Genomic DNA, 18,892 nt, shown 5'->3' with positions numbered 1-18,892 from the left:
AAATACCATAAATACCCAAGATGGAGAAGAACTATCAGCTATGGAAGAATTACATAAAATATTCACCACTTATAAAAGAGTAACCAAAGAAAATCTATTTTATATAAAATTTTATATTGCAACAGCAGAGATATTATACGACGAGATCAAACCAGTTATACAAGCTGTAAAAATAGGATTAACCAGAGATATGATTATACCGGAAGATATTGTACAACAGTCAGAGATACCCAGAATTGAGATACCTGATTTCTACACAAACAAATGACTTATTGGACTAGCTACAATTATTCAAGAATTAGCAAATAATTATATCAATGGAAACCCAATATAGAGCTATTATTCAAGAAACCATAAATAATTTATTCAAATTCAAGAGAACTACGGCAAACAGATATGGAAGATATCAGACAATGGATAATGACATTACTTAACCCAGAAAAATAATCTACTGCAAGTGTAATTAAGAAAGGATTTATTTCAGATGGATTATTAACAAGATATTGCAAGATAATTGGACACAAATATCCAGACCATCAATGTTCGAGATGTAATGGAGAAGATAATATTATCCCAGAAGTCCAGCTAGAATAAAAGGAAAAAATCAGCCATGAAGATAAGGACGCCAGCTAGACATGAAACAATTATGGAATAGATAAAATGACAAGCTATTAAATTGTGAAAGTGACATGTAAATAACTTTCACAATTTCTTGTACGTAAATTGTAAATTATTGTACAGGTGGAATCTTAAGCACTAATAGGTTTTTTTCTTTTAGTACTTTAAGTCATTTTCTCGTTTTTAAGATGTCAAGACTTTTTGACACCTACCATAATTATCTTTTATAGATGTAAATAGGATAGCCTTTCTTTTTTGACTTTTGTAACATCAGGAAGAATACGTAGGAACCATGTAAATTATTCATTTTCTCATTATAAATAGAGGCATAAAAGGCAGCAGAGAAGGCAAGCCTTCATGCGTTGAAGCAAACACTCTTCTTTCACAACAAACTTTTGAACATTTATTAAAAATAGGTATATTTCAATGAAAAAAGCTATGGATGAACAAAACTTAGAATTATCAAAGAATTATCAAACCTACCAGAACAGGTATATTTATTTATGATTATTAATAACTAAACTCATAAATTCCTAAAAATCATGATATGATAAAATAAGTTCATGTTAGTTGCTTTATAGTAGAATTATTAGAAAAATAGCATGTTAAGAATTTTATTAGCAAAGTAGAAAAGGAGAAAAATCTCTAAGAACTATGCCATCCTAAAGGTGAAATAGGTGAGGCAAGAAAGCCATGATATAGGAGTAGCCAGAGTAGAGGCGTTGTTTAAGGGAAAAGTATCCAGATTATCATGCTAATAGTGACCGAAGAATATGTTATTTAAGAATAATCTAGTATATAGTAATCTAAAATGATCATATTTTGTTATGTGTTTGATTGAAGGAAATATTTTGAAAAAAGCATCATATGAAAAAAGAATACTTATTTATTTGACGAAATGGTAGATAAATTTAAAATACTTATTTGTATGTACTTAAGGATATAGAAATTGTAGATATAAGAAAAAATATATTGGAAAAAATATTTGATAAATATTTTATGATTAGAATAAATTACATACCTCACCTACCTAACTACTCTTATAAATACTTACATACCAAACCTACACATCAACCATGAGAAATTACGAATATTGAAAAATTAATATGAAAAATATACAATTAATAGAAAAATTAATGAAAACAAATTTAGAATAATATATGAGAACCAAAGATATAAAATATATAGAATACCTTAAATAAAATATAGAGGAATTAATAAGATTAGAACAAACAACTAAAGAATATTTAATTAACCACCTAAATGACAGATAATTTTGAAGTACTAGTTTTATACATATTCAGAGATATATAAATTATAGGCATAAAGAAAATAATATGGGAAAAAATATTTAACATTGAAGATGAAGAGTTAGATATAAATCAGATAGAAGACGAGTTAGGAGAAATATACTTAAGTGATGACAATTACTATTACTACCTAGATAATTATTCAGATGGATATTATATAGATTAAGAAATGCTAGAATATATTCAAAAAGTTAGAGAAAAACAAAGTTGACTATACGAAGAAATTAATTATAGAAACCAGCTTAGAAAAGGAAGAGAATAATTAAAAGAAAGATTAATTTGGATAAATAAAACCATAAAACAACTAGAATTAAAAGACAATTTAGAATATGATTTAGACATAAAATTATTCATAGATGAAAAAGACAGGATAATTAATGAAATAGATAACCTAGAATTTAATATTAGATATAGTACAATTAGAATAAATTATTACAAAAAAAATTGCAGTATCACAACTACTTTAGAATACAATGATAGACTATGAGTATTTAAAATATTGGAGATAAGATACGAAAGAAATAAGATTAACAGAAATACTTATGAAAGAGAATTTAATTGAATATTTTAGAACAAAAGATATAGAATATTTAGAATACCTCCAAAATAATATACAAGGATTACAAAAACTAATAGAAAAAAACTAAAGAATATTACAGTAAAGCATTTAACCAAATATCATTTAATCACCCCCAAAATATGAACATTAATAAAATTAAAATAAATACACTAAAAAAAATATTTAGAGAATTTAAGAAATATCCACGAAAAAATAAAAATAGATCCATTAGAACTATAATAGATCTATTTATTGCCCAAGTTATCCGTACCCCCCTACAATGTGGATATTTTTTAACTTCTCTAAACATTTTTATTTTTAGTGTATTTATTTTAATTTTATTAATGTTCATATTTGGGGGGGGGGGGGTGATTAGATGGTATTTGATTAAATACTTTACTATGATATTATTTATTTTTTTTCTCTTAACCTTTGTAATTCTTGTATATTATTTTGGAGGTATTCTAAATATTCTTTATCTTTTGTTCTAAAATATTCAATTAAATTTTCTTTCATAAATATTTCTGTTAGTCTTATTTTTTCCATATCTTGTCTCCAATGTTTTAAATATCCATAGTCTATCATTTTATCCTAAAGTAGTTGTGACACTGCAAATTTCTTTGTAATAATTTATTCTAATTGTACTATATCTAATATTAAATTTCAAGTTATCTATTTCGTTAATTATCCTGTCTTTTTTTGTCTATGAATAATTCTATATCTAAATCATATTCTAAACTGTCTTTTAATTCTAATTGTTTTATGGTTTTATTTATCCAGATTAATCTTTCTTTTAATTGTTCTCTTCCTTTCCTAAGCTGGTTTCTATAATTAATTTCTTCGTATAAAAAACTTTATTTTTCTCTCACTCTTTGAATATATTCTAGCATTTCTTAATCTATATAATATCCATCTGAATAATTATCTAAGTAGTAATAGTGATTGTCAACACTTAAGTATATTTCTCCTAACTCGTCTTCTATCTGATTTGTATCTAACTCTTCATCTTCAATATTAAATATTTTTTCCCATATTATTTTATTTATGTCTATAATTTCTATATCTCTGAGTATGTATAAAACTAGTACTTCAAAATTATCTGTCATTTAGGTGGGTTAATTAAATAGTTTTTAGTTGTTTGTTCTAATCTTATTAATTCCTCTATATTTTGTTTAAGGTATTCTATATATTTTATATCTTTGGTTCTCATATATTATTCTAAATTTGTTTTCATTAATTTTTCTATTTATTGTATATTTTTCATATCTATTTTCCAATATTCGTAATTTATCATGGTTGATATGTAGGTTTGGTATGTAAGTATTTATAAGAGTAGTTAGGTAGGTGAGGTATGTAATTTATTCTAGTCATAACATATTTATCAAATATTTTTTTCAATATGATTTTTCTTGTATCTACAATTTCTAAATCCTTAAGTACATACAAATAAGTATTTTAAATTTATCTACCATTTTGTCAGATAAATAAGTATTCATTTTTCATATGATGCTTTTTTCTAAATATTCCCTTCAATCAAACACATAACAAAATATGATCATTTTAGATTACTATATACTAGATTATTTTAAATAACATATTCTTCGGTCACTATTAGCATGGTAATCTGGATACTTTTTCCTTAAACAACGCCTCTACTCTGGCTACTCCTCTATCATGGCTTTCTTGCCTCACTGGTTTCACCTTTAAGATGGCATAGTTCTTAGGGATTTTTCTCCTTTTCCACTTTGCTAGTGAACTTCTTAACATGCTATTTTTTGAATAATTCTACTATAAAGCAACTAACATGAACTTATTTTATCATATCATGATTGTTAGGAATTTATGAATTTAGCTATTCATAATCATAAAAAATATACCTATTCTGGTAGGTTTGATAATTCTAAGCTTTGTTCATCCATAGCTTTTTCCATTGAAATATATCTGTTTCTAATAAATGTTCAAAAGTTTGTTATGAAAGAAGAGTGTTTGCTTCAATGCATGAAGGCTTTCCCTCATTCTACCTTTGATGCCTTGTATTTATAATGTTCAAAAAATACACAAACTTTTTACATCTTTACACCTATAACTTTACATGTAACCTACCAACTTCAAAAAGTCTTCTAAAAAGACAAAAACTAATTAAATCCTATAAATATCTATACAATTTAAGACTAAGTTATGAATAGCTTTACAACAAAAAATGGCACATGTTTCCCAAAAAGTCTTAAAGTAAATAGTATCTAATAAATAATTTACGTAAAGTTTTCAAGAAAAAGTATCTATTCTTCCATATGTCACTTTCAACTTTAATTAACTTGTCTCTCTATTATTGCTCCGTTGTTATCTTCTTCTTGTCGTATTTGTTGTTTTTCTATCTTCTTACCAGCTGGCATGCTTATCTTCATTCTAACTATACATCTGGTATAACGTTATCTTCTCTTTTACATCTCGAACATTGATGGTCTGCATATTTGGGTCCAATTATCTTGCAATATCTTGTTAATAATTCGTCTAAAATAAATCCTTTCTTAATTGCTCTTGCAGTAGATTGTTTTTCTGGGTTAAGTAACGTCATTACCCATTGTCTGACATCTTCCATATCTGTTTGTCGTAGTTCTCTTGAATTTGAATAAATCATTTTATGGTCTCTTGAATAATAGCTCCATATTGGGTTTTCATTGATATAATTATTTGCTAATTCTTGAATAATTGTAGCTAGTCTAATAAGTCATTTATTTGTATAGAAACCAAGTATCTCAATTCTGGGTATCTCTGGCTGCTGTACAATATCTTCTGATATAATACTGATTTGATCTCGTTGTATAATATCTCTGCTGGTGCAGTATAAAACTTTATATAAAATAGATTTTCTTTGGTTACACTTTTATAAGCGGTGAATATTTTATGTAATTCTTCCATAGCTGATAGTTCTTCTCCATCTTGGGTATATATGGTATTTAATAATTCATAGTCAAAACAAGTTTTTATTAAGCTTGGGTTAGTTTTGGTTAGTGCAATTAGCTTGTTATGACCTTGCAATCTTTGGGTTATATAGTTTGTGTTTGGTTCTTGGTTATCTGTAGCTCTGGGGTTAAGGTTTAGAAAAGTTTGTACTTTGTAGATATTTTCTATCTATCCTCGGGATAGATGGTTATAAGTTTTTTTTATCTTGGTTCAAACTGTTTCGATATGTGGTAATTTGTGGGGGATTGTACAAGGGGTCTTTTTGTATTGTTGGTATAAATAGCTTCTCAAATATCTTATTCATATTCATGTTCTGGTATTTTTGTCCACTAACTCCTTTGCTTGTACCTACAATTGTAGATTGATAAACGTTATGGTTTTATGGAGTGTCCCAACATCTCCTTTTAGCTCCGGAATTTTAATGTTTTTCGATCGACATAGCTCTGCACACTGCTGAGTTTGCTGATTTGTAGCTTCAGACTTCAGTTTAACTTCATTAGTCTTTAGCTTTTCTATTTTATTACCCATACTGTCCACTTTCATTGATAGCGTAGTTAGGGTTTTGAGTATCTTTTCTAAAGCATCATCTTCTATTATATCAGTGTGTGTAGGTTTGTCTTGATATGTAATCTGCAATAACATTTTTGTTAGTACTAATTACTTCAATTGTAAATGTAAAATTTAATATATTCAATACTAGTCTTCGAATCTCTTTTGTTGTAACTGAATTTTGTATTTTCTTTGTTAGCCACCACTGAACCTGGGTATTATCTATTCTTACTATAAATTTGTTATATACAATATATGGTTCAAATGCTAATAAACATTTATATAATGAACATAATTCTTTTCTATTTATTTCTGTTTTATTAAACTTACCTGAGTAGAGTCTACAATGATGTTCTAATTTTTTATTTTCGTATTTATATTTAAGTACTCCTCCATAACTATATTCACTTGCATCTGCTTTTACTATATATGTAAATTTTTTATTTTCATCTGGGATTGTAATTTTGGTAACTTTTTATAAAGTATTTTTATTTTTTGAACTTGTTTTTTATCTTCTTCATTATAATTATATTCTACATCCTTTTTTAATTTTTTCTGTAAAGGCTTTAGGTTTTCTGTTAATTTTGGTATATATTCTCTTACTTGATTTACTAATCCTAAAAATGATTGTAATTTCTTTCTTTGTATCTAATTCTTCTTTTGAATTTATTATTTTTTGTACTATATGTTGTTGCATTTTTTACTCCACTTTTAGCTATTTGTATTCCTAAAAACTCTATCTGGTTTTTCATAATTTCGGCTTTCTTTTCACTTAAACTTATTCCCGATTTTTCTATTATATCTGTAAATTGTTCTAATAATTTTAAATGTTCCTCTTTAGTTTTTGTATATAGTAGTATATCATCTATGTATACTATGCAATTAGGTGATTGTTTAAAATAACTATCCATAAAATGTTGATATCTACCTTATGCATTTTTATATCCAAATGGTAATACATTTCATTTATAAAATTTTTGTGGTACCGTAAATGCGGTTAATTCCTTAGATTTTTCTTCTAACTTTAAGTGGTAAAATCCTGATTTACAGTCAAATTTACTAAAATAGTTATATCCTTGTATTTGTCTTATTTTTAATATCTTATTTAGTATTGGATAATTATATGTCATAGTTTTTGCATTTAAATTTCTATAATCAATAACCATTCTTTTTTTTACCTCTTTTTTGTTCACTATGTTTATTTATTATAAATGCTGGACTATTGTGTTACTATTACTTTTTTGTATATACTGTTTTTCTAATAATTCATCTATATGCATTTTAAAAAATTTTAAATCGTCAAAATTATATGTTAATGGTTTTTGAGTGATGCTATTTTTATCTACTAATTCAATTTTTATAGTAGTTTTATGTTTTTTCCATTCTTTTAATAGATCTTCACTATATAATTGTTTTAATATTTTCTTTATTATTTCTACCTTATCTATTGAAAATATAGTTATTTCTTTTTTATTTATTGAAAATTTAACTAGTTCTACTGTGTCTTTTATTTTTTTATATTTTCTAACATTTGTGTAATTTTTTCACTTCCTTCTATCCAATCAGTTTTCTTTCTTATTTTATTAATAACTCTTTTTGCTCTTACTTTTTTTACATGATGTTGTAAACCACCAATCTATTTTAGTTATTATCTATGGATATAATTTATCTAAAGATGGCATTCTTAAAATTATATCTTTTGATGTTAGTTCGTAATTATAGATTTCTTCTATTGTTACTATTTTATCCCATATCTGTATTTTTACATTTTTAGCTTTATTTGTAATTAAGCTTCCTTCATTATTAAATCTTTTGACTACTATTGGTGTTTTTAATTTATCCCATTTATTTTCTGGTAAACAACTGTATCTACATAAGTTTGTCTATGCTCCTGTATCTATCATAGGTGTATAATACCTATTATAATATCTTTCTACTATTATTTTTACAAGTACATATATTTTCATATCATGTTAAAGTTCTTTTTATGAATAATCTTTCTTTATTATATGTTATAGATAATTGTATATGTTCTATATTGTATGATTTTACTTGTTCTAATGATTTTATTCCTAATATTATGTCTGCTTTTTTGCATTTCTTTCTTTATTTCAAATTCTATTTTTATTTTCCTGGCTCCTATTATTATTTCTTTTTCTGCCATATCTTTAATGTTTATTAGACTCCTTTGTAGATCTAGGCATATATCACTATTAGATTTTATTTCTTCACTTTTTACTAGATATTTTGTTATATAATTTTCTTCTTGTCCTATGTTTAAGAGTATTAAATATTTTTTTTCATTTATTGTTCCTGTTATATATTATTGATTTAAATTAACTTTTGAAGTTGCTTCATAACTTGTTCTTTTTTATGAGCTTGATGATTTTAGTTTTTCATGAGCTATTCTTTTTGTTGTACTTATTCTGTCATTTATTATTTATAAATCTTCTTCTATATTTATGTCTTTGTAACTATAATCATTATTATCAATTGTTTTTACAAATTGTTCAAAAGGATTTTCTATTTATATTTTATTAATTTTATTTTTTTCTGTTATTTTATGTTTTGTTGTTAATACATATAGATTTTTATATCTTGTTGTAAATATTTTACTTCCTGGGTTTAGTTCTATTCCTGATATTTTCTAATATAATACTAATGATTTATTTATATTTTTATCTTTTATTGCTACTGAATAATTCACACTTATTATAAATCTAAATTTTTGGTATATTAAATTTCCTTTTATGGCTTTTATTATATTTTTTCTATAGATTTTATAATTCTATCATCTTCTAAATATAATTCTATTGGTGTATCTATTCCTTCTCTAAAACATTTTTTTATTAATATCTCTGTTCCTCCAAGGTGTACATATTTTATTGGGTCTTTATTTTTTATATCGTTTATTTCTTTATTAACTATAATTTTTGTTACTAGTGGTATACTAGCTCTTTCTTTTGTATATCTACAGTCTATTATATGTTCTTTTTGACTTGTTACGTAGTATTCTTCCTTTTTTCTACTAAATATATTTTTCATTGTTGGTATTTTAAATATTTTTCTACACTTAAATCTAACTATTTTCCTTTTATTTCGTCAAATAGATTACTGTCAAATATTATTTTTTGATCTGTTCCTTCTTCATTTAAATATTCTTCCTTTGTTATTATTTTTGTATCTTCTTCAGTTATTTGGTTCATTTTATATCTTCTTCAGTTATTTGATTCATCTAATTCACTATCTATTTTATTATCTGTTTTATCCTCCGAAATTTTATATATACTATCTTCACTTTCTAATTCATAATCTATATAATACATCTACATATATTTTGTATTTTTTATTTTTATTTCTGATATTTGTTTATTTTTTCGGATTTTTTGGTAATTTACAATCTCTAGCTAAATGTCCTAGTTTTCCACAATTATAACAAATACATTCTTTTATAGATTTCTTTTTTTCATGTGGTCTTTTATGTTTATAATTTTATACATAATATCTTTTTCTTGGTTACATATATTTATATTTTTATTTTATGTATTTCTTATATTTCTTATGTCTTTTTCTTTTCTTACAATATCTTTCTTCACATCCAAATTGAGGTGCTATTTTATCTTTGCAACATGCTAAATTCCTTATTAATATTTTTTTCATTTCTATTTCTTCTCAATATTTTTCAAATAGATTTCTATACCATTGTTGTAAAAATTTTATTCTTGCTCCTTGGGTATCTACTATTTTTGCTTCATCCCAAATCTTTATTATTTTTGAACTAAATGGTTCAGGTAATTTACTAAAATATAATATTTTTATTTCTTTACTTTCTTCTACATTATATGTTCCTTTATAATAATATTCTTTAAATGCGCATGTATATTCATCTATATAGCACATATTACATATTACTAATTTTAACACTAAATTTCTATTCATATCTTTCTCTTTATTTTGCTCTTCTTCTTCTTCTGTTGTTATACTACTAAATTTTTCTCTTATAGCTATTTTATATTTTTTCAATATTTCTGTTAGTAGTATTTTAGTAGGTATGGATGTTCCTTCTATTTTATTATCAAATCTTAGTACTTTTTCACTTGCTTCGGCTAGGTTTAAAAACCATAATTTTACTGTTCCTATTAATGTCTTTTCTATATATTCTGGTGTGTTTGTTGTATCTATTTTATTATCTAATAATTATTTAGACATATATTCTACCCATAGTTGTATTATTTTATTTGTATCTATTACACAGTCTAAATCTAAAAAGCTGTAATTAATTATTTGTTTTAGTGTCCATTTTTTTATTCATCCTTTGGATTATATCTTTTAAACTTATTTTTGTAATTATAGGTTGGTTTTCTTATTTCTGATGTACTAGGTATTATATTTTTATCTAGAGTATTTACTTCTGTATTTATTAGTTCTAGATTTTCTTTATTAATTACTTCTTATTTTTAATTAATTTCTAGTTTTCCTATGTTTTCTAGAATTTCCGTATATGTTTCACTATCTTTGGAATCATAATTATCTATTTCTTCAGCATCTATTGTATTTATTTCTAATTCACTGGTTCTAGTTCTTTATTTTTTATTTTTAATTTTTTTTAAAATTGATTTATCTCAATTAATAATTTTTGTTCTTTATCTTTTTCTTATTTTTCTTTCTGTCTTTTTTCATATAAATCTTTTAGTATTTGTATTTCTTTTTCTAATTCAGTAATCCTACTATTTTTAGTTTCTTCTATTTTTCGTATTTCTTCTGTTGTTTGTTGTTTTATTTTATCTATTTCCTTTCTTCTGTCTATCTCTTCATTTTCTCTTTTTATTTTTATCATGGTTGTCAACTTATCTTCTAATTTTAATTCTTCTTTTTCTAACATTAAATATAAATGTTTATCTATTTTCTTATATTTTTCCTTCCTAAATTAGAGAATACTATTTTTATTTTTAATCCTTCGTGATTTTCATATGTTTTTTCATCTATTATAAATTCTTCTTTGTTCATTTTATTTTAATGTATACATGTTATGTTGATATATATATTCTAGACTATCTATTATTGATTCTAAATTTGATATTTCTTCTTTTTGTGCATTTATTGATTTTTTACTAACTCCGACAATTATGTTATATTGTAGTCTTTCTATCCTTATTTTTAACTCTTTACGTTTTTTAGATATTATTTGTTTTAATTCTTTATATTGTTGTAGTTTTTGTACGTTATTCATCTTAACAAATATTATAAATATTATTTTGGTGGATATCTAAATCTAAATTTTATCATAATTATTAAATAAATTCAAATATATACTACTTCCGTAACTTTAATTAGCATAATTAGCTCTGATACCAATTGTAGGGGGTGCACATAACTTGGGTAATAAATAGATCCATTAAATGATTTATTCAAATTCAAGAGAACTACGATAAACAGATATGGAAGATGTCAGACAATGGGTAATGACGTTACTTAACCCAGAAAAACAATCTACTGCAAAAGCAATTAAGAAATGATTTATTTCAGATGGATTATTAATAAGATATTGCAATAGAATTGGACACAAATATTCAGACCATCAATATTCGAGATGTAAAGGAGAAGATAACGCTATACCAGACGTAAAACAAATTTAGAAGAATCTATGAGAACCAAAGATATAAAATATATAGAATACCTTAATGAAAATATAGAGGAATTAATAAGATTAAGACAAACAACTAAAGAATATGTAATTAACCCACCTAAATGACAGATAATTTTAAAGTACTAGTTTTATACATACTCAGAGATATAGAAATTATAGATGTAAAAAAATAATATGGGAAAAAATATGGGTTTGCTGACTTACCCAGCTATTTTAAGAAACAAAAAGAAATTTAGGTAATTAATAAAACGGGTAGAATTTTATGTAGTTTAGTAAAGATAAGTTGTGGTTTTACATTTTTCAAATAAAAAAGAAAATACTTTATATAATTTAGGACAAAAAAAATTAATTTAACAAGTTTCATACACGTTTAAAATATTTCAATATAAATTTATTAACATGTATTTTAAAAAAAACTATTAAAACTTAAAAAAGAATTAGTAACTTTCAAAATTTCTTTCGAATGGTTTAATATAAAGGAATATCTACAGAAGTATTTTGTTGAATCAAGTCTTTTAATTATTTAATTAAATTCTACTTTTGTTCATAAGTTAATTTTATGAATGTTATCATACAATAGTTTTCAGTATTAAATATTTATTATATTACTTTGAAAGTCAGAGTTTTAAAAAAAATAAATGAGTTAGTTAATATAACTTTAATTGAGAAATTAGCGAAGTTAGCCGATATAAGTTGAATTGGGCAAAAATGATGAAGTAAATTCAACGTTAGGTAAAATTCAATTTGAATCATTAAATACTTTAATCTTCAAAACTATCAGTAAAATAAAAAGTAAAACTTACATAAATCCCCACAAGTTTACCCCTAATTACTCTCTTTCAATACTTATTGCTAAATTACAAATAATCTCTTATTTTGATATTTTCGGATACATAATTAGCATCCGGATACATAATTTTAAAGTTGAGATAAATAATTTTGAACTTAAAAATGTAAAAGTTAATTACTCTATTTTTGTCCGAATACATAATTGTCATTCGAACATATTACTTTGAAGTTAAGATACATAATTTTGATTATTGAGATACATCCATTTCTGAAATTATTTGATCGGGATACATAATACATTAACTAGACAAAAGGGAGATACATGATTAAAATTATGTATTTGAAAAATTATGTGTTTGCTGACTTACCCGTCTGTTTTAAGAAACAAAAAGAAATTTTGGTAATTAATAAAACGGGTAGAATTTTATGTAGTTTAGTAAAGATAAGTTGTGGTTTTATGTAATTTTTTAAATAAAAAAGAAAAACAATGTTGGGACATGCATGTGTTGGAAACTAAAATGAAAATCTAAAATAAACTCTAAGAAATTATTCTTTTAATTTTTTTTTAAAATATATGATTAAAAAGGGCAGCTCGGTTCACTAAAGCTACCGCTATGCGCGGTATTTGGGGAAGGGGCCCATCACAACAGTGTATTGTACGCAACCTTACCTTGTATTTCTACTAGAGCTGTTTGCAAGGCTTGGACTCATGACCTCCTGGTCACATGACAACAACTTTACCAGTTACTCCAAAACTCCTCTTCAAAAGAATGTTGGAAGCGGAAAAAATAAATAAATATATATATATATATATATATATATATATATATACACACACACACATACATACATACATATATGAGATTAATATTAAAAATTCTAAGATATTGTCGAACTATCTTTACAACTAAGATAATGTCACAAAAAATAAAAAATAAAAACATAGCATCAAGACTTTAAAATTTTTTTACAAACATAAAGTTTAATACTAATTTTGGATTCGGGCTTAGCACAGGCCAAATATGACTAGTAGATAGATATAGATAGATATCGATAAAAAGTGAAAAAAAAAAGAATGTCTAAGGTTCCTATTTTATTCTTTTTCGCCACCTAATTTGACTTAATTAACTATTGACAGGACTTTATCCTTCGTATGATAAAAGTGAGAATTTACGACATAATTTGACACCTTTGTTGGTTTAATTTTGGATTAAATAACTTGACACCCTAATTACTCATGCTGCTACCATTATTGAGGATTGTATTACTACTATTAATAAGAGTGAAGAAGCAGATAGCTCTTCGTCAACATATCTACTTCTTCACATGCTTTAGCTGCTCCGTGATTTTATTATATTATCATTAATTAATTATTTTAAGTCATTTATATATAAGAAAATTAATAATACTTAATTAAAAAAAGGTATTACTACTTTTAATAAGAGTGAAGAAACAAACAACTCTTCGTCAACATGCCTGCTTCTTCACATGCTTCAGCTGCTCCGTAATTTTATTATATTATCCATAATTAATTATTTTAAGTCATTTATATATACTTAATTAAAACAAGGTAAAATAGACATTCATGACATGTCTGTTTCAGCTGCTTCAATCGTAGTATTACTACATCACCTCAAATTAATTATTGTAAGTCATCTAGGTATTACAAAATTAAAAATATTTAATAAATAATAAAATAGATATAAATGATAAATCAATTCTTAATGTTTTAAATTAATAGGACATCTTATATGAGACTTATTTAAAAAATTTCACAAGTATGTTTGCTCCATGATTTTACTATATTACCCCTAATTAATTATTGTAAGACATTTACATATAAGAAAATTAATAATGTTTAATAAAAAAAGATAAAATAGACATTTATGACATGTTTACTTCAGCTGTTATAACCATAATTTTACTATATCACCTCTAATTAATTATTATAAGTCATTTAGGTATTAAAAATTTAATAATATTTAATAAAAATAAAATTAACATAAAATGAAAATTAATTCTTGATGTTTTAAATTAACATGACATCTTGTATGAGACTCATTTAAATGTTTTTTCACAAATATTTTCTCATAGTAATTTTTCTATATCACTTCTAATTAGATATTATAAGTCATTTAGGACATATCCACTTTGCTGCTTCAATCGTAAAATTTGGTTGACTTTTGAATTTATTTCAGTGTTACTTAAATTGGAATAGAAGAAAAAGTATTATAAATCATAATAATGAAAAACCTAAATTATTTTAAGAATATAATTGAATATCAATGCCACAAAAATTTGGATAAGGAGAATAACATATATTATTTGAAAATTACATAAAAAATATTATAAATTACAATAGCTAACAATTTAAAATGTTTAAAAACATATTAAGAATCTGATTAATTATCTAAATTATATTTGTATCACGTAAATTTGGGATAGTTTTGACATTTTATAATTTGCATGTTTTATTATGTTAATTTAGTAATTTGTTGATCCAAATGATGTTTTCGAATCTAACATGTTTTAAAAATTTAGTACTTTGTTTATTTTAATTTATTTACTTTATTTTGATAAATATTACTCCTCCTGTTTAAAAAAGAATGACCTACTTTTTTTTTTAGTCTGTTTAAAAAAGAATGATCCTTTCCCTTTTTAGCAATACTTTAATTTCAACTTTTCACATGACATGTTTAGGACCACAAGATTAAAGGACATTTTGGTACATTTGACATAACTTTAATTTAAGGCCACAAGATTCAAAAGTCTTCTTTATTTTTTTAAACTTTGTGCCAAGTCAAAGTAGATCATTCATTTTGAAATAGAGGGGGTATATATTTAAAAATTAAGCAAAAAAATAATTATAAGTCATAACTATTAACATCTTTTAATATTTTAAAACATATAGTAAAAAAGATGATTGACTTTTGAAATTCTAATAGTGTCACATAAGTTGCGATAAATCAAGTAACATAAATTATTTGAAATTACATTAAAAGATACTAAAATCACAAAGATTAACAACTTAAAATATTTAAAAAAATATATTAGTAAAAAAATTTGATTGACTCACTAAATTCTAAAATTGGGACAAAGCGAGTAACATAAATTACATAAAAGATACTATAAATCACAATGATTAGCAACTTAAATTATTTAAAAATTTATATTAATAACATTTTGATTGACACTTTAAATGCTATTTGTGCTACATAAATTGAGATAACGTAAATAATATATGTTGGGCCCGTGCTAGCACATACTACAGTATCTAGTTTTGGCATGAACATGTATAGGATAAGTATAAATTAAAAAAAAGAAAAAAAAAAGAAAAAGTTTTTTTTTTAAAGTATAGGATAAGTATTTTAGGAAAAATTTCAGAAATAGCAACTATAGAGCCTTAATTGTAACTTTTATAGCGCAACAGTTTCATAATTACGAAAAATAATAAATTGTATTTTGTATTTAAGTAAACAGTTGCTATACAAATACATATATAACATGATTTACTATCCTTATTTTACTCAAATTAGTTGAGTTAAATAAGAAATAATTATCCCATCTAATTAAATTTTCATAAATTACTCTTATTTAAATTAGTAGATTTTTTTCCAAATCAAACTCAAATATGAAGATTATTATTTCCATGATCTTAAAAATTTCAAAATATCATTTTGTTATATCTCTAAATATTTTTTCTTGTTAGTTTTTTTCAATTTTTAAATCTTTTTTCATTTTAATTTCTTTTTCTTTTCCATTTTTTCTTTCCACTTTATTTTCTCTCTTCTACTTCTATTTCTCTTTCCTTTTTCACTTCTTTCTTTTTTTGAATTTTTCTTTTTCTTTTTGTTTTTCTTTTTTTTTTTTTGTTTTTTCTTTGTTTTTTTTTACTCTTCTATCTCTATCTTTTATTTTTAAAAGACAAATGTCTATATCATATATACATATTCAAAAAATATACAAAATAAATAGATATATAGATCTGTATATGTATTTACGGTAAAAAAACATACATATATATCTGCATATGTATTTACAAAAATACATATTTGACTCACATGTATATATAAATATATAGGACACAAAATCTCTATAATAAAAATGACAATGATATACATATACATATAGGTAATAAAAAATACATGATACATATCTTAAATAGTAAAAGAAAATAAATAAGTACATCTGTTACCCTCTAAAATGACATAGTACGTACAGTTTAAAGATAAATCCAACATCGTATAAAATACATATAGCTCTGCATATGTATTTACAAAATACAAATCTGATCCATATGTATATTCTTATTTTATATGAGTCACCTTTGTATTTCGCAAATATATATGAAGATATATAGTATAGTTATATTTGTTACTGTTTAATATGAATATGATATATATTTCGTAAATACATATGTATGTTTTGTACTAAAATACATATCTAGATCTGTATGACTATGTATTTTATATGTTTTTTGAATATTTATATGTCATATACATATATTTTTTTTCAAAATAAAAGTTGGAGATAGAGAAGTCAAAAAAAGGGAAAAAACAAAAAAAAAAAAAAAAAAAAAAGAAAAAAAAAGAACAAAAAAAAAAAAAAAAAAGAAAAAAAAAATATGGGAAAGGAAAAAAAAAGAAAACAAAAAAGTCAAAAAAAGAGGAATAGAAGAGAGAAAATAAAGTGAAAAGAAAAAAATGAAAAAGAAATAAAAATAAAAAATAAAATGATTAAAAAAAAGATGAAAAAAAACTAACAAGAAAAAAAAAAGGTAAAAAATATAAGAGAGTGAAAGATAGTAATGATGTTTTATATTGAAATCTTGAAGATCATGGAAATAATTATCTTCAAATATGAAAAAAAAAAAATTAAAAAAAATGAAAAAGGGAAAAAAAGAAGAGAAATAGAAGAGAGAAAATACAATGAAAATAAAAAATTAAAAATAAAATAAAATAAAAAAATAAAATGATAAAAAAATAAGATGAAAAAAGGGGTAAAAGATATGACTATATTTGGGGGAGGTGAAATATGGAGTGAAAATAGTAAAATATAAAATAGTGAGAGTAAAACATGCACTTGCGTAGTTAATGAGTAAAATAATGATACTCTTACTATAAACTGTAATTTTACAAAAATGTTGCTATTTATTGTAATTATAGTCTTAAGTATGCTACTTTTTGTAATTTTTTCTTTTTTTAAATGAGAGCAGAGTCAAAAGGCACTTTTCGAAAGTCAAAAAATCAAAATGGGTTGCCAATTTTTTTTCAGACCAAAAGGGGTTGTTGGCAACACATGCTGCAAACTGATCACCCAGTTTATTTCTTAATTTCAACCCACTTTCTATCTTCGTTAATAAATCACACGTTTTGAACAAACATTTTTCATCCAGTCAGTAGGATCGAATCTTGGGTTCCAAATCGAGTCCCTTAAGTCCCACATCTAGGTCGGGGTAGGGTCTTAAATTAGGGTCAGGGCTTAAATATCGAGTCTCATACAGGTCTCGAGACTCAATTAAAAGTTTGGTTCTATTTCAGTTCGGATCTTGGATCCAGTCTTTGGCTTAATTAGATCTTGGGTCCCAAGTTGGGACTATCTAAGGTCCTGTGATAAGGGATGGGTCGACTTGAGTCTTAAGTCAAGGCTTATTAGGTCTAGGTTCGTGGTCATACAAGGGGCTTAGGTCTTGAGCTCCAAGAGTGGGTATAGCTTGGGGTTGGATCTTGGTTTGGTTGGTGTCAATGTCGGGTCTTGGGTTAAGGTCGAGGTCGAGGTCAGGTTTTGATTTAGGGCTTAGGTCTAGGGTAGGGCTTGGATCTCAAGTCTCACGTTAGTAGTTGGGATCAAGTCTTGAATCATGAATCAGGACTTAAGTTGGGTCTTAAGTCTAACTTCAGGTCTTAAATTGGGTTCGAATCTCAAGTCTCAAGTCATTAGTCAGGTTCAAATCTCGAGTCCAAAGTCAATATGGGTTCAGGGTTATCAGGTTTTGGGTCAGGTTACATGTTGATCTCGGATCTCATATCTTGGATCAGGCTTGGGGCTCGAATCTCAAATTTTAAGTTGTGGTCGAGGTCAAGTATTGGGTCCCCCGATTGGATCTCAACTTAGGGCTTGGGTGGGTCGAGGATCAAATCTTGGGTCAAGGTTGAGTTTTAGGTTAGGTTTGGGTTCGGGTATCGAGTTAAACTTAACATTATAGTCGGGTTCGAGTCTTAGGTTTTATTTGATGGGTCAGGATAGGTCTGTTAATTTTAATGGATCCGGGTTTTAATTTTAAATGGGTAAATGGTAGGGTGAGTTAATTTTCAGTACGTGGACTTCAAATAAGAGTCCACATGAAAAAGATGGTATAGCGAAAACCATTTGTATTTTCTATTAAAAATATAATGTAACACCCCAAACTTTCGAACAAAAAAAAACAAATTGAATCGTTCTTCATATGTACTTAGA

Source organism: Capsicum annuum, chromosome 12, assembly GCF_002878395.1.
Source record: "Capsicum annuum cultivar UCD-10X-F1 chromosome 12, UCD10Xv1.1, whole genome shotgun sequence".
Lineage (NCBI taxonomy): Eukaryota > Viridiplantae > Streptophyta > Magnoliopsida > Solanales > Solanaceae > Capsicum > Capsicum annuum.
This window is presented reverse-complemented; position numbering follows the sequence as displayed.